Below are 18,558 nucleotides of genomic sequence, written 5' to 3' on the forward strand. Positions count from 1 at the left end.
GTCCTGAACTCCCTCAGAGACGACGAGGGAAGAACCCCGGAAGAGCTGAGGGCTGCCCTGAAGATCAGCGAGATCGACGCGGTACAGACGCAGTAAGATCGTGCCTTAGGTAACCAGGCGAGGGCGGACCACCGACAGTGGAGCCTTCCCCGGTACTGAGAACTGCACGGGCCCAGGTGAAGGATGGGCAAACGGGACCACACAACTACAGTAAGGAGGGTCATCGGTGGGGCGGGAGAAGGGAGCCGAATTCAGTCCTCTGTTCCCCCATCTATTGACTCGCATCATCATCAGTGCTTAGTTACTGCAGGACTGACACCTCCCGAGGGTTGCCAAGCTGAGGGAGGTTCTTCGGAGATAGGGAACCTGTGCAGTTAACAGAGTCTGTTCCAGGCAGGAAATTGGGGCTAACCAAGAGACACGCGAGGTGGTGAGAGTGGAGGGGAAAAGGAATCAAAGTACCTTCAATTAACCAAGGCGGGAAGGGGGTTCAGAGTGTCCTTGAGCTATTCATTATCTAAAAAGGAGTGCCACAAAGAAGATGAACTGACTGTGGGACAAGATAGTGTGTCTTATATTGTATAACCCAATAAGAAATCTTTGCCAGTGAAACATCGAGGGGAATAAGAGTGATGTTATTATAAGCCTCATGCATTAGATGTTCTCATGCATTAGATGTTTACTCGACATGTTGTTATACAGTTGTTCCTGCTTTGAGCTAAGGTGCTGAAGAGTTAAGTGGGGTGTACTTGACAAAATCTGTATCCTGCTGATAATAGAAACCTTGAACTTCTAAGGGTAAGGAACATTAGTAAAAAAAAAAAAAACCAATGTGGAGAAGTGATATTTCCTAGCTGCTACAATTAAAACTGCGTTTACTTTCTGTGTGGAGAGAAGTAAGAGGTAGCAGGGAACTCTTGACAATTGGGGAAAGAAAAGAAATATTGTGTATATAATGTTGAGCTGATACCCTTATGTCCATATCCCAATGTGTAGTCATTTCATTGATTGTGTACTGAAACACAATTTGCTGAAGAACAGAGTACTTATTTTATAAAACAGCTCGTATTTTCCTAAGACTGGTGTAGTGTCTTTCTTTCCAAGTGGATGGACGCTGTGTTACTGTAAGGGTGCGACGCAAGTTTAACACTTTATGCCTTAGGGATAGACCTTCCTACTTTGCGCCAAGCTACCCCATGTAGTCTGGTAACCCCAGGTCTAACAGAGAGTCAGTGAGGAATCCGCATTATAGTATTCATCAGAATGAGCGTTGCCAAAAGTAAGTAACTTTTTCTTCTGATGGCTACTTCTAACCACAGATTCTTCACCTTGAGAATATATGCCAAAGCAATATCCCTCACACCCCAATTCCGCACCCCCAACCCCCAGTGGTAGTTCTGTGAAATGGCTCAGATCAAAAAGTCTTGCAGGACCGAACAGACGAAATGCCCTTCTTTGTCGAACTTTGAAAATCAGGCAATAGCGCCACAAATGTGTGGACTGATGGCCACATAGCAGCCTCGTAGATGTTCAAAAATTGCACACAGCACACCAGCATAGTGGTCACAGATCTTGCGCTGGAACTTAATCTTTGGCAGCCGGTAACAGATCTTGATGTTCAAGATTACCCACCTGGAGATCATCCTACTCTGTACTACGTTCACCTTAGTTGCCCCAGAGAAGCCCACAATGAGCTTAGTGTCCACCCGATGTGCCCTGGTGCTTTCAATATCAAAACTGCAGCCCTTCTTAGGATCGAGAGGATGGATTTATCACTCCTCCTAGGACGGATGAGGAAGGGCAAACAATATTGTTAGGGTGATGGGCTGCCCTAGATGTAAGGGCGTCACTACCTTCGGGAGAAAATAAGCTTTTGTCAGAAGTACCAGCTTGTCCAGAACACAGTTGATATATGGTTTCTGGACAGATAGGGCTTGTACCTCTCTCATGCGATAAGCACAGGTAATTGCAATGAACAATGCAGTTTTCAACGGGAGGAGGGGTAGGAAGTAAGTGTGCCCTGGTTTAAATGGAGCACGCATAAGAAAGCTGAGAACCAAATTAAAGTCCTAGTGCATCATCAGAAATGGTGCTGGCCGGAATATATAAATCAGCCATTTAATGAAATACATCTCAATAGTGGAATGAAAAAAGAGATGGATAATCAGACCGATATAAAAATGCTGAAAAGACTGACAAGTAAACTTTAACTATTACCACAGCTAGGCTTTGCTGGGCTATAGAAACATCATTATGTCCACTGTGCCTGTGGGGGCTAAATGTAGTGGGAGGAGCACCATACAAGAAGGAATATGCTACTTACCAGTAGGCATCTGTTCTTGGCATGTAGGGCTGCTGACATTCATATCTGTGCATAGATCGCCGCCTAGTGTTGGGTCCGGATGATTGCACATTGTTGTCCTGGAAGAGTCTTCGAAGTATCACTGCGGATGTGGGAACCTTGCGACAAAGTACTGGCATTTTGCGTTTTCGCTTGTGGCAAACATATCTATCTCCAGGTGTCCCCACTTCCGGAAGAATGGTTGGAGCACTTTGGGGTGAATTTGCCATTCGTGCATCTGTTGGCTGTGCCTGCTGAGCAGGTCGGCTACTTGATTGTCCTTGCCCGGGAGGTGCACTGCCATGAGAAACATGTTCCTCTGAATGCCCCATTTTCACATTGCTTGAGCTAGGTGCGACAGCTGTGGTGAGTGTGTTCCTCCCTGTTTTTGAATGTAATACATAGCTGCCATGTTGTCCGTCCGGATCAACACAACTTTGTTGCATAAGTGTGTCTTGAACGCTTTTAGGGCTAGAAAGATTGCCATCAATTCCAGAAGGTTGATGTGCATTTTCTTTTGTTGTACAGTCCAGAGTCCCTGTACTGTGCAATTTAGGACATGGGCTCCCCATCCTAGTAGGGATGCGTCCGCGGTTAACACTATTTGTGGGACAGGCTCTTGGAACAGTCACCCTTTGCAAAGGTTTTGTGGATTCCATCAATGCAGAGAGTTGTATGCCCGACTGGTCACCAACACTAGGTCCTGTAATCGCCCCTGAGCCTGGTTCCACTGCCTTGCTAGGCACTCTTGGTGTGGACGCATATGTAGCCTGGCATGAGGGACTATGAATATGCACGAGGCCATCATGCCTATTAGTTGCATAAACACTCGAGCTGGTAATGAGTGTTGAGGTCTGAACCTTCGTATCAACGTTTGCATTCTGTTGATCCGTGCTGCGTTGGGATATGCTTTTGCTGCCAGTGTATCTATTGACACTCGTGGAGCTGTTGTGACACCAAATGGTAGGACTTTGAACTGGTAGTGCTGTCCTTGAATGGTGAACCTTAGATACTTTCTGTGAGCAGGGTGTATTGGTATATGAAAGTATGCGTCCTTGAGGTCTAGAGTTGCTAGGAAGTCTCCCTGGCGAAGCAATGGTAAGACTTGTTGGAGAGTGAGCATATGGAAATGCTCCGACAAAATGTACAGGTTAAGGGGCCGGAGGTCCAATATTGGTCTGAGAGACCCGTCCTTCTTTGGAATAAGGAAGTATAGGGAGTATACTCCTGTTCCTTGATGTTGTAGTGGGACTGGTTCTATGGACCCCTTTTGCAGCATACTGATGACCTCTTGCTGTAGTAGCGTTATATGTTCCTGTGACATTGGACGGTGCACGGGTGGTATGTTGGGTGGTGTTGAGGTGAGTTCGAGGCAATAGCCACGTTGGATAATTTGCCTGACCCACTTGTCTGTAGTGATATTTAACCAGACTGGCAGAAATTGTTGTAGTCTTCCCCCGACCGGTGTTATATGGTCTGAGGGTAGTGCCAAGAAGTCACTGTTTGGTGTTAGTGGAGGATCTATTTGCATTGCCTCCATGACCTCTTCCCTTGGTATTATTTCCTCTGTATCCACCCCTGTTTGTGTTCTTGTTGTATGAGGATTGCGTGTTACTTTTGTAGGTGGAGGACTGCTGTGATGCATTACTTCGCGCTCCTCCTCTGTAATTGGAGCGACGAAAGTAGCCTTGGTGTTGTTGGGACTGGAGAGCTCCCATGGACTTCGCTGTTTCAGCATCCTTTTTCATTTTGTCCAGAATTGAATCAACTGCTGGACCAAACAAAAAGTCTGGGTTTATGGGCTGATTAAGAATAGTGGATTGGACTTCATTTTTAAAGCCTGATATGCTAAGCCATGCGTGTCGCCTAAGCAGCACGCTTGTGTTGATGGATCTGGCAGCTGTGTCTGCCGCGTCTAGGGCACATTTAATTGAGGCATTTGTGATGAGCTTCCCCTCCCGTATGAGTTAATCTGCCTGATTTTTGTAAGGGTCAGGTCAGTGTTGGAGAATTTCCTCTAAACTGTCATAGTGCGCCCTGTCATATCTGGCCAGCAAGGCCTGTGTATTGGCTATTCTCCATGAGTTTGCTGCCTGAGCTGCTACTCTCTTGCCTGATGCCTCAAAGATCTTTGGCTCCTTGTCTGGAGGTGATTCATAAAAGGGGGTGGTGATGGACAGAGTATCTGAATTAAGCAGAACACTCCTACCCATGTCAAAAGCTCAGGGCTTGATCCATCACCGTTTTTTAGCTCACTGCACCATCCCAGCTCAGAACCTGGCTACATGCAAATTTGTCTGACCCTGGCCCAGTGCATCATGGGAACAGGGCAGACCAAACTACCAAGCCAATTCTTTACTGGAAAGGAAAACAAGCTTCCAGGGACCGGTTTCTGGCATTACAGCCGTCTTCGGCCCAGCTTGCTTGAATCCTGATGGTGCAGTGAGCAAGGGACTCACATCTGAGTATACCCTACCACACTTATGGTGGCCAAAACGATTCATAAAAGGGGGTGGTGATGGACAGAGTATCTGAATTAAGCAGAACACTCCTACCCGTGTCAAAAGATCAGGGCTTGATCCATCACCGTTTTTTAGCTCACTGCACCATCCCAGCTCAGAACCTGGCTACATGCAAATTAGTCTGACCCTGGCCCAGTGCATCATGGGAACAGGGCAGACCAAACTACCAAGCCAATTCTTTACTGGAAAGGAAAACAAGCTTCCGGGGACCGGTTTCTGGCATTACAGCCGTCTTCGGCCCAGCTTGCTTGAATCCTGATGGTGCAGTGAGCAAGGGACTCACATCTGAGTATACCCTACCACACTTATGGTGGCCAAAACGATTCATAAAAGGGGGTGTTGATGGACAGAGTATCTGAATTAAGCAGAACACTCCTACCCATGTCAAAAGATCAGGGCTTGATCCATCACCGTTTTTTTAGCTCACTGCACCATCCCAGCTCAGAACCTGGCTACATGCAAATTAGTCTGACCCTGGCCCAGTGCATCATGGGAACAGGGCAGACCAAACTACCAAGCCAATTCTTTACTGGAAAGGAAACAAGCTTCCGGGGACCAGTTTCTGGCATTGCAGCCGTCTTCGGCCCGGCTTGCTTGAATCCTGATGGTGCAGTGAGCAAGGGACTCATGTCTGAGCATACCCTGCCACTCCTATAGTGGCCAAAACGATTCAGAAAAGGGGGGTGGCGATGGACAGAGTATCTGAATTAAGCAGAACACTCCTACCCATGTCAAAAGATCAGGGCTTGATCCATCACCGTTTTTTAGCTCACTGCACCATCCCAGCTCAGAACCTGGCTACATGCAAATTAGTCTGACCCTGGCCCAGTGCATCATGGGAACAGGGCAGACTAAACTACCAAGCCAATTCTTTATTGGAAAGGAAAACAAGCTTCCGGGGACCGGTTTCTGGCATTACAGCCGTCTTCGGCCCAGCTTGCTTGAATCCTGATGGTGCAGTGAGCAAGGGACTCACATCTGAGTATACCCTACCACACTTATGGTGGCCAAAACGATTCATAAAAGGGGGTGGTGATGGACAGAGTATCAGAATTAAGCAGAACACTCCTACCCATGTCAAAAGATCAGGGCTTGATCCATCACCGTTTTTTAGCTCACTGCACCATCCCAGCTCAGAACCTGGCTACATGCAAATTAGTCTGACCCTGGTCCAGTGCATCATGGGAACAGGGCAGACCAAACTACCAAGCCAATTCTTTACTGGAAAGGAAAACAAGCTTCCGGGGACCGGTTTCTGGCATTACAGCCGTCTTCGGCCCAGCTTGCTTGAATCCTGATGGTGCAGTGAGCAAGGGACTCACATCTGAGTATACCCTACCACACTTATGGTGGCCCAAACGATTCATAAAAGGGGGTGGTGATGGACAGAGTATCTGAATTAAGCAGAACACTCCTACCCATGTCAAAAGATCAAGGCTTGATCCATCACCGTTTTTTAGCTCACTGCACCATCCCAGCTCAGAACCTGGCTACATGCAAATTAGTCTGACCCTGGCCCAGTGCATCATGGGAACAGGGCAGACCAAACTACCAAGCCAATTCTTTACTGGAAAGGAAAACAAGCTTCCGGGGACCGGTTTCTGGCATTACAGCCGTCTTCGGCCCAGCTTGCTTGAATCCTGATGGTGCAGTGAGCAAGGGACTCACATCTGAGTATACCCTACCACACTTATGGTGGCCAAAACGATTCATAAAAGGGGGTGGTAATGGACAGAGTATCTGAATTAAGCAGAACACTCCTACCCATGTCAAAAGATCAGGACTTGATCCATCACCGTTTTTTAGCTCACTGCACCATCCCAGCTCAGAACCTGGCTACATGCAAATTAGTCTGACCCTGGCCCAGTGCATCATGGGAACAGGGCAGACCAAACTACCAAGCCAATTCTTTACTGGAAAGGAAAACAAGCTTCCGGGGACCGGTTTCTGGCATTACAGCCGTCTTCGGCCCAGCTTGCTTGAATCCTGATGGTGCAGTGAGCAAGGGACTCACATCTGAGTATACCCTACCACACTTATGGTGGCCAAAACGATTCATAAAAGGGGGTGGTGATGGACAGAGTATCTGAATTAAGCAGAACACTCCTGCCCATGTCAAAAGATCAGGGCTTGATCCATCACCGTTTTTTAGCTCACTGCACCATCCCAGCTCAGAACCTGGCTACATGCAAATTAGTCTGACCCTGGCCCAGTGCATCATGGGAAGAGGGCAGACCAAACTACCAAGCCAATTCTTTACTGGAAAGGAAAACAAGCTTCCGGGGACCGGTTTCTGGCATTACAGCCGTCTTCGGCCCAGCTTGCTTGAATCCTGATGGTGCAGTGAGCAAGGGACTCACATCTGAGTATACCCTACCACACTTATGGTGGCCCAAACGATTCATAAAAGGGGGTGGTGATGGACAGAGTATCTGAATTAAGCAGAACACTCCTACCCATGTCAAAAGATCAGGGCTTGATCCATCACCGTTTTTTAGCTCACTGCACCATCCCAGCTCAGAACCTGGCTACATGCAAATTAGTCTGACCCTGGCCCAGTGCATCATGGGAACAGGGCAGACCAAACTACCAAGCCAATTCTTTACTGGAAAGGAAAACAAGCTTCCGGGGACCGGTTTCTGGCATTACATCCGTCTTCGGCCCAGCTTGCTTTAATCCTGATGGTGCAGTGAGCAAGGGACTCACATCTGAGTATACCCTACCACACTTATGGTGGCCCAAACGATTCATAAAAGGGGGTGGTGATGGACAGAGTATCTGAATTAAGCAGAACACTCCTACCCATGTCAAAAGATCAGGGCTTGATCCATCACCGTTTTTTAGCTCACTGCACCATCCCAGCTCAGAACCTGGCTACATGCAAATTAGTCTGACCCTGGCCCAGTGCATCATGGGAACAGGGCAGACCAAACTACCAAGCCAATTTTTTACTGGAAAGGAAAACAAGCTTCCGGGGACCGGTTTCTGGCATTACAGCCGTCTTCGGCCCAGCTTGCTTGAATCCTGATGGTGCAGTGAGCAAGGGACTCACATCTGAGTATACCCTACCACACTTATGGTGGCCAAAACGATTCATAAAAGGGGGTGGTGATGGACAGAGTATCTGAATTAAGCAGAACACTCCTACCCATGTCAAAAGATCAGGGCTTGATCCATCACCGTTTTTTAGCTCACTGCACCATCCCAGCTCAGAACCTGGCTACATGCAAATTAGTCTGACCCTGGCCCAGTGCATCATGGGAACAGGGCAGACCAAACTACCAAGCCAATTCTTTACTGGAAAGGAAAACAAGCTTCCGGGGACCGGTTTCTGGCATTACAGCCGTCTTTGGCCCAGCTTGCTTGAATCCTGATGGTGCAGTGAGCAAGGGACTCACATCGGAGTATACCCTACCACACTTATGGTGGCACAAAACGATTCATAAAAGGGGGTGGTTATGGACAGAGTATCTGAATTAAGCAGAACACTCCTACCCATGTCAAAAGATCAGGGCTTGATCCATCACCGTTTTTTAGCTCACTGCACCATCCCAGCTCAGAACCTGGCTACATGCAAATTAGTCTGACCCTGGCCCAGTGCATCATGGGAACAGGGCAGACCAAACTACCAAGCCAATTCTTTACTGGAAAGGAAAACAAGCTTCCGGGGACCGGTTTCTGGCATTACAGCCGTCTTCGGCCCAGCTTGCTTGAATCCTGATGGTGCAGTGAGCAAGGGACTCACATCTGAGTATACCCTACCACACTTATGGTGGCCAAAACGATTCATAAAAGGGGGTGGTGATGGACAGAGTATCTGAATTAAGCAGAACACTCCTACCCATGTCAAAAGATCAGGGCTTGATCCATCACCGTTTTTTAGCTCACTGCACCATCCCAGCTCAGAACCTGGCTACATGCAAATTAGTCTGACCCTGGCCCAGTGCATCATGGGAACAGGGCAGACCAAACTACCAAGCCAATTCTTTACTGGAAAGGAAAACAAGCTCTTCCGGGGACCGGTTTCTGGCATTACAGCCGTCTTCGGCCCAGCTTGCTTGAATCCTGATGGTGCAGTGAGCAAGGGACTCACATCTGAGTATACCCTACCACACTAATGGTGGCCAAAACGATTCATAAAAGGGGGTGGTGATGGACAGAGTATCTGAATTAAGCAGAACACTCCTACCCATGTCAAAAGATCAGGGCTTGATCCATCACTGTTTTTTAGCTCACTGCACCATCCCAGCTCAGAACCTGGCTACATGCAAATTAGTCTGACCCTGGCCCAGTGCATCATGGGAACAGGGCAGACCAAACTACCAAGCCAATTCTTTACTGGAAAGGAAAACAAGCTTCCGGGGACCGGTTTCTGGCATTACAGCCGTCTTCGGCCCAGCTTGATTGAATCCTGATGGTGCAGTGAGCAAGGGACTCACATCTGAGTATACCCTACCACACTTATGGTGGCCAAAACGATTGCCAGAAACCGGTCCCCGGTAGCTTGTATCCTTTCTGGTGAAGTATTGGCTTGGTAGTTTGGTCTGCCGTGTTCCCATGATGCACTGGGCCAGGGACAGACTAATTTGCATATAGCCTGGTTCTGAGCTGGGATGGGGCAGTGAGCTAAATAACGGTGATGGATCAAGCCCTGATCTTTGGACTGGATAAGAGTGGTCTGCTTAATTCAGACACTCTGTTCATCACCACCCCCTTTTCTGAATCGTTTTTGGCCACTATAGGTGTGGCAGGGTATACTCAGACATGAGTCCCTTGCTCACTGCTCCATCAGGATTCAAGCAAGCCGGGCCGACGAGGCTGAAATGCCAGAAACCGGTCCCCGGTAGCTTGTATCCTTTCTGGTGAAGAATTGGCTTGGTAGTTTGGTCTGCCCTGTTCCCATGATGCACTGGGTCAGGGACAGACTAATTTGCATATAGCCAGGTTCTGAGCTGGGATGGGGCAGTGAGCTAAATAACGGTGATGGATCAAGCCCTGATCTTTGGACTGGGTAAGAGTGGTCTGCTTAATTCAGACACTCTGTTCATCACCACCCCCTTTTCTGAATCGTTTTTGGCCACTATAGGTGTGGCAGGGTATACTCAGACATGAGTCCCTTGCTCACTGCTCCATCAGGATTCAAGCAAGCCAGGCCGACTAGGCTGAAATGCCAGAAACCGGTCCCCGGTAGCTTGTATCCTTTCTGGTGAAGAATTGGCTTGGTAGTTTGGTCTGCCCTGTTCCCATGATGCACTGGGCCAGGGACAGACTAATTTGCATATAGCCAGGTTCTGAGCTGGGATGGGGCAGTGAGCTAAATAACGGTGATGGATCAAGCCCTGATCTTTGGACTGGGTTAGAGTGGTCTGCTTAATTCAGACACTCTGTTCATCACCACCCCCTTTTCTGAATCGTTTTTGGCCACTATAGGTGTGGCAGGGTATACTCAGACATGAGTCCCTTGCTCACTGCTCCATCAGGATTCAAGCAAGCCGGGCCGACGAGGCTGAAATGCCAGAAACCGGTCCCCGGTAGCTTGTATCCTTTCTGGTGAAGAATTGGCTTGGTAGTTTGGTCTGCCCTGTTCCCATGATGCACTGGGCCAGGGACAGACTAATTTGCATATAGCCAGGTTCTGAGCTGGGATGGGGCAGTGAGCTAAATAACGGTGATGGATCAAGCCCTGATCTTTGGACTGGGTAAGAGTGGTCTGCTTAATTCAGACACTCTGTTCATCACCACCCCCTTTTCTGAATCGTTTTTGGCCACTATAGGTGTGGCAGGGTATACTCAGACATGAGTCCCTTGCTCACTGCTCCATCAGGATTCAAGCAAGCCGGGCCGACGAGGCTGAAATGCCAGAAACCGGTCCCCGGTAGCTTGTATCCTTTCTGGTGAAGAATTGGCTTGGTAGTTTGGTCTGCCCTGTTCCCATGATGCACTGGGCCAGGGACAGACTAATTTGCATATAGCCAGGTTCTGAGCTGGGATGGGGCAGTGAGCTAAATAACGGTGATGGATCAAGCCCTGATCTTTGGACTGGGTAAGAGTGGTCTGCTTAATTCAGACACTCTGTTCATCACCACCCCCTTTTCTGAATCCTTGTCTGGAGGAGCAGCTTCTCCAGTAGTTTGTGAATTTGCACGTTTTCGTGTGTTGGATACCACTAGGGACTCTAGGGGTAGTTGTCCCCTGATGTATGTAGGATCTATAAGTGCAGCCCTATATTTCTTTTCAATTCTAGGGTTTATGACACGTGCCCTAGCAGTGTCCTTAAAAACGTCATTTGCGTGCTTTAAGACGCCCTTCAACATGGGGAGTGTTTTTACATGTCTTTCCGATGTTGTTAATATATCAAAGAGAATGTCTTCTCTAATAGCATCAGAATGCATATCTACATTATGGTAGCTTGCTGCTCTATCTAGTAGAGAGTTAAAGGCCACTGTATCTTCTGTGGGTGATGGCTTAGTTGGGTATACTGCAGGGTCTGTAATGGGCAGAGTTCCCTCAGTGTCTGGTTCACCTCCCCCACCCCATGGCTGTGAGTTGGGGTCTCCATATGGGTTTTGTGGATAACCAAACCCCACATCTGCATCCTGATCTTCATCTGGGTTGTAGTCAGAGCGTGCAGGTAGTTTGTGGCATATGGAGTAAGCATAGCTTTAGTGATAGGTTCAAAGAGTATTGGAGAGGTAGCACAGTCTCTCTTTTTCTTGAGTGGAATTCTAGAAAAGTCTTCAGTAGGCAGAGGTCTTTTCTTTTTTGTGTAACAGTCACTTTCCCAGTTTTTGGGTCAATATATAGTTTTGACTGGTCTTCTGTGGAGGGGTCTGGATGGAAAATCTCTTCTTCCACAGTTTTTGGCCTTCGTGCCGTAGCCTTTGGTTTGACCTTTGTCGGTTCGATGCCTTTAATGGGTTCGACCGCTTTTGGTGGTTGGATCGTTTGAGGTTTTTCGACAGGTTTTGTCAGTTGGACGTCTTTAGCAGGCTTTTTTCCCTTTGTCGATAGTTGAGCCTGATTTGCTCGATTCGACGTGCTTTGTTTTGGGGGTCGAGTCGACGTGCTTTTTGTTTGGGGGTCGATTCGACGTGTTTTGGCCTCGAGGTTGACTTGACGGCTTTTGACTTCGAGGTCGACTCGACGGCTTTCGTCTTCGATGTCGACATAACGGTCTTTGGCTTTGAAGGTTGTATTGGAACTGTGGCCTTCGGGTCGACGCCCTTCGGCATAATCACCTTCCGTTCGACAACGTTCGGTCCGAAGACGGTATTGTCGATGGAACCGGTGTCGTATGTCATGTCTCAGAAGGCTCTTTTTGTATGTTCTTAGCCGGGCGGTATGGCGGGGCTATAGAACTAGAATGATGATCTTGGCTAAGGCCTGCTGGCGATGCCTCGACCTGAGTCTCTGATATCGGTGTAGTGTCTATATGGGGCGGTGTACTCACGGTTTGCCCCTCGTCGTCATCGACAGCTACGATGTCTTGATTGTATTCCTCGAGATCGACGATTTGTTCCTCCTCGTCGAGGTAATATTCGGAGTCGTGCTCCGAGTATTGTTCTTCATCTTGATCAGAGTCTTCGGCTTTAACTAGGTCTTCCTCATCGTCGAAGATATTATCGGGCTCTGGTGCCGACCTCTGCATTTCTTGCCTCGCCGCCTGTCGATTCCGGATAGTCTTTTTCGACCGGAACTGGGCACAGGCTAGGCAACTATCTTCATTGTGATCTGGAGATAGGCATTTGTTGCACACTGGATGCTTATCTGTGTGCGGGAACTTGGAGTTGCACTGCAGGCAGTATTTGAATGGACTTCATTCCATCGACGGTCGGTCCACGTGGTGTCGAGAAGGCCTCACGGCCCGATTCGACGACCGGAGTGCAACAGATGTTCTAAAAGTGTATCGGTACCGAGCGGATCCGAAGGCCTTTTGGCCTTTAGAAAAGTTTTTGTTGATTCCGAACTTGGAGTGCTGGAAAGTACATCCGAACCCAATGGCGGAAAAAAACAATCTGAGGATGGAGAGGATGCCCATGCGCACTGTAGTCCGAGGGAGGAGCCACCTATCTCGTGATACTTCCAGGACAACAATGTGCAATCATCCGGACCCAACACTAGCCGGCGATCTATGCACAGATATGAATTCAGCAGCCCACATGCCTCGAACACTTCTTTCTGCGTCCTGCATACACACTTATGTAGGGACTCCTGCCTGACAGTGTGACACCAACTACGTTGGAGGAAGAATGAAAGCCATTTACTGTTGTAGCTCAACCTCCATACTTGGAGCTGCAGGTTCTCCGGATTTGGATGCAGGACCCTGCCCTCCTGCTGCGACAGGAGATCCTCCCCAAGAGGCAGCCGGTTCAGAGGCCAGATACTAATGCCCAAAAGTTCCATGTAACTCACCCAGTTCAGGGCCACTAAGAAGACTTTGGCTCTGCCTTTCATGATGTTCTTTTGAACTGTGAGCAGGAGAGTCCGAGACAGTAAGGTGCACATTTGTATCTATTCCAATCGAAGTAGAAGGCATCTGCTAGTGACAGTTACTTCAGGAACTCCGACATACAGAAACTTTGACATTGCACATTTTCTGTGTTGGCATCTGTATTGGCATCGAGCCAGGGTTCTCGCCATTACTGAAAGACACCCTGTGGCACATTCAAGTGTAGCCTTCATTCATGATCCACTTGACAACGCTGGTTGAGTTGGTCCACCCAGGCAGTTAAAAGATCCTGTCATGTACTGAACGATCAGGGAGATACCCTGATTCCAACGTTTCCTGTTCTTGTCTGTGGGAACCTATACCGGTTTCTCCCTGATTGACAAGAGAGAAGGTTTCACTGCCAAGCATAATGCCTGCAACTCCAACAAACTGATACGGAGACGGGCCTCTGTCTGAGACCAGCATCCTCCGATCTCCACTGCCCCAAGATAACCTGCCAAATACAGCAACAATGGATCAAGTCATGGCCATTACCGCTGGGTGGGGTAGGGAGAAGGGTCTGCCAGTTGCAGTCTTGCAGTCACCAGTGCAGGTCTTGTGCAGTCTCCGACACATTGATGGAAACAGAAAGAGTCCCAAAGTGTCGATTCTGCTGAGACTTCAGATCTCAAGGCCAGGCCCCCATATCGTGATCTACAAGTAGAATCCAAGGAGCCAAGAGGCCCAGAAGCGTCAGAGGTGCTCTCACTGAAACTCAGGTTAAAGGTTGAAACATTGGGATCTTTGCCAGAATTTCATGAACTCACTTAGGTGCAGCAGGTTCAACACCATTATCCAGACTCCTAGATCCAGGGCAGACAGAACTTAGGCTAGGGTGAGCATTCTGATCTTGTTCTTCCGAAAGATGAAGTTCAGAGGACAAAGGTCGAGAACAGGACAGAGGCCTCCTTCCTTCTTTTTGTAAGAAGCTGGCTTTTTATGTAGTGTGCCAATGTAATGGCACACCGTGCCAAAAGCTTAGACGACCCTTATTGGTTTACAGTGGTTTATTTTGATGTCTCATTCTGCGCTTCAAGGTGTAAGGAAAACGCTACTTACCAGTACGCGTCTGTTCTTGTCACGTAGAGCTGCAGAGTTGTACACTGCTTAGATCGCCATCTGGTGTTGGGCTCGGATGCTTGCACCTTGCTGTTGTCTTGGAAGAGTCTTTGGTAGTCACGAGATAGGTGACTCATCCTTTGGGCGATAGTGCACACAGGCATCAACTCCATCCTCAGATTGTTTTTCGCCATGATGGGAAATGGAGTTAGTAAGAAATAAAAGATGTCCATGTGAATGTATCTAATTAAGAGAATACTGGAACAGATACAATTTCTGGGGAGGCGGGTGGGCATGTACAGATCTGCAGCTCTACATGCCAAGAACAGATGCATACTGGTAAGCTGCAGATCGTACACTGTGCATATGACTGTGCATCAGTGTCTCCCCTAGCGGTGGTCACCTGTATCTGTTGCAGTAGTTTGAAAAAGTGACTTAAAAACAGCTTGGCCTACATAAGCCTGTTGCTTAGCCTCCACGTCAACACAATAGTGTTTGGTGAAGGTGTGTGGTGTAGACCATGTTGCTGCTTTACAGATGTCATCTAAGGGAATGTTCCCTAAGAATGCCATGGAAGCTCCTAGTTTGCGTGTTGATGTGCGTTTAGCTTTTGGTAGCATATTTGAATGCATTTGACTATCCACCTAGCAATCCCAGCTTTGGAGATGGGGTTACCTTTATGAGGTGGTGAGAAGGCTACAAACAGGGCTTAGTCCTGTCAATGTAATAAAGAAGTGCTCTTTTGACGTCTAGTGTGTGAAGAGCTCTTTCTGCTACAGAGTCCGGGTTTTGGAAAAACACTGGTAACTCAACTGATTGGTTAAGATGAAAAGCAGAGATTACTTTGGGAAGGAATTTTGGATTTGTTCTAAGAACCACCTTCTTACAATGTATTAGTAAGAAAGGTTCTTGTATGGTTAAAGTCTGGATCTCACTTACCCTCCTGAGAGAGGTAATTACGACAAGGAAAGCTACTTTCCATGTGAGGAACTGCAGTTCACATTTATGTAGAGGTTCAAATGAGGGACCCATGAACCTGGTAAGAACAATGTTTAAATTCCATACCGGAGAGGGTGGCAGTCTAGGGGGAATTATCCATTTAAGGCCCTCCACAAAGATTTTAATTGCAAGTACTCTAAATAGTGACAAGTGTTTTCTGTTTTGTAAATAAGCTGCAAGTGCCGCTAGATGTAATCTATGGATGAATATGTTAGATTACACTTTTGCAAGTGTAGCAAATAGCAAATGATGTCCTGGATTGAAGCATCCAGCGGATCGATTTAATTGTTATGGCAGAAGATGACGAATCTTTTCCATTTTGCTGCATAGCAAGCTCTAGTAGTAGGGTGTCTGGCTTCTTTAATGATGTTCATACAGTCCGGTGAAAGGTTAAGGTAACCGAACTCTAGGACTTCAGGAGCCAGATCGCTAGTTTCAGTTGGTCTGGATCGGGGTGCCTTATCTCTCCATGGTTCTGCGTTAGTAACGTTGGGGAGAGACATAGTTTTTGGTGTGGAACTACTGAAAGTTCCAGGAGTGTTGTGAACCACGGTTGTCGTGCCCATGTGGGAGCTACCAGGATCATCTTGACAGACTGTTGTCTGAGCTTGCGTACTACTAGGGGAATCAGTGGGAGTGGCGGAAAAGCGTACGCAAATCTGCCTGACCAGTTCATCCATATCGCATTGCCTTTGGACAACAGGTGTGGAAACCTGGCGGCGAAGGTTGGGCATTTTGCATTTGCGTGTGTGGTGAACAGATCTATGTCTGGTTGACCCCACATTTGGAAAAATGGTTGAAGAACTTGAGGATGAAGATCCCATTTGTGTATCTGTTGTGCCTGTCGACTTAGCAGATCCGCAATCTAATTGTGAACTCCTGGAAGGTGTTCTGCCAGAAGGTATATGTTTTGTGGAATGGCCTATCTCCATATGCTTTGCGCCAGCTGAGACAGCTGCAAAGAATGTGTGCCTCTTTGTTTTTGCATGTAATACATGGCTGTCATATTGTCCGTCCGGACTAGGACAGTCTTGTGGTGTAGATGTACTTGGAATGATTTTAATGCTAGAAATATTGCCAGTAATTCTAGGTGATTGATGTGGAGCACTTTTTGTTGAGTGGTCCACTTGCCTTGAATTGTGTGGTTTAGGAGATGGGCTCCCCAGCCGGTGAGTGATGCGTCTGCTGTTAGCACTATCTGTGGAACCGGCTCTAGGAACGGCCACCCTTTGGAAAGGTTTTGTGTGTTCCACCACTGCAGAGAGCGATGTGTGCGGCTGTCCACCAACACCAGATCTGTAAGTTCTCCTTGAGCCTGGTTCCACTTACGTGCTAGACATTCTTGTAAGGGGCCCATCCGAAGTCTTGTGTGAGGTACGATGAGAATGTTTCCTAGCATTAGTCACCACTAGTGAATCTAAAGGTAGTTGACCCTTAATGTATGTGGGATTACTGGGAGCAGGTTTATACTTTCTCAATTCTGGGATTGAGAATACTAGCCTTAAAAAGGTCCTTGAATAGATCGGGGGCATGTTTAATTACACCTTTCAACATTGGCAGGGTTTGGACAGTCTTTTGGGACTGTTCACAGGTGTCTAGTAGAAAGTCCTCGTCTGCAGAGTCAGAATGCATCTGAACACCATGGTATAGAGCAGCTCTATTTACAAGCTAAGCAAAGCCAAAAGCTTCAGTGAGGAATCCACAGGCAGATACTGTATCCACCAGAAAAAGCGTTACCGAAGGTAAGTAACTTGTTCTTCTGATTGATACATCTGCCTGTGGATTCCTCACCTTATAAATAGAGTCCCAAAGCAGTCCAACCCCCGGAGGAGGGTGTCCACCCTTCTGTACCAAAAAGTCTTGCAAAACAGAGCACGCAAAATGGCCGTCCCTCCTCACCTAGGAACCCAAGCACTAATGCTTCGCGAAAGTGTGGAGGGAGGCCCAAGTTGCGGCTTTACAGATGTCCAACACAGGAACACCCCTGGACAAAGCAGAAGTAGATGATTGAGCCCTGGTGGAATGAGCTCTAATGCATACAAGAGGCTCCTTACCAGCAAGGGAGTAGCATATCTCGATGCACAAGACGATCCACCTGGATAAAGTGCGCTTGTGCACCGCCTTGCCCTTCATACGATCAGCATATCCAACAAAGAGGCGATCATTTTGACCGAAGTCCTCTGTTCTATCAAAGTAGAAACTAATCGCCCTCTTTGGATCCAAGCGATGAAGCCTCTCCTCCTCCTTGGAAGGGTGAGGGGGAGGATAGAAAGTAGGCAGGGTAATGGACTGTCCTAGATGGAAGGGAGTTACCGGACTGTCCTAGATGGAAGGGAGTTACCACCTAAGGCAGAAAAGCAGCCCTGGACCCGAGTACCATCCTTTCAGCATGTATGGTCAGAAAAGGAGGCTTTGAACTCAAAGCCTGAAGCTCACTCACCCTCCTAGCCGAGGTGATAGCCACAAGGAAGACTGTTTTGAATGTAAGTAGTCTTAAAGGACAACTATGCATAGGTTCAAACGTGGAACCCATTAAAAAAGTTAACACTAGATTTAAATCCCACTGGGGTAAAATAAAAGGGGTGGGCGGAAATATGTTAGGAAGCCCCTTAATGGATCTTAAGACTATTGGAGACTTAAAAAGAGAAGGCTGATCGGGCAAACAAAGAAATGCTGACAAGGCCGACAAATATCATTTAACAGTGGCCACAGCGCAACCCTGCTGAGCCAAATAGCCAAATAAAGAACATCAGAAAGATGCGCTTTCAGAGGATCAATAGATTTGTAGACACACCATCTAGCAAATTTCGACCACCTGTTGCAATAGATAGACTTGGTGGAGTGTCGCCTGGCCGATAAAATAACATCCACCAATCGGGCGGGAGAGAAAAAGAATTCAGGTTGCCCCGTTCAATCTCCAGGCATGAAGGTGCAGGCTCTGGAGGTTGGGGTGTAGAACCTGCCCCTCCATCTGAGAGGAGGTCTGAACTGAGAGGGAGACGGAGGGAAGGGTGCGATGAGAGGTGAAGTAGGTCCGTGTACCACACCCTTCTTGGCCAATCCGGGGCGATCAATATAACTTGGGCCCGGTCTTGGCGAATCTTCCTCAGAACCTGAGGAATCAAGGGTATGGGAGGAAACGCGTAAAG

At 47.8% G+C, this 18,558-nt stretch overlaps 1 protein-coding gene across 2 annotated transcripts in view; it reads right to left on the bottom strand.

Annotated features, from left to right (window-relative positions):
• The window catches only part of GNB4 (G protein subunit beta 4), a 708,510-nt gene that overhangs the window by 6,605 nt on the left and 683,347 nt on the right, over positions 1 to 18,558 (bottom strand). The window lies entirely within an intron of this gene.

This window comes from Lissotriton helveticus, chromosome 11 (genome assembly GCF_964261635.1).
Source record: "Lissotriton helveticus chromosome 11, aLisHel1.1, whole genome shotgun sequence".
Lineage (NCBI taxonomy): Eukaryota > Metazoa > Chordata > Amphibia > Caudata > Salamandridae > Lissotriton > Lissotriton helveticus.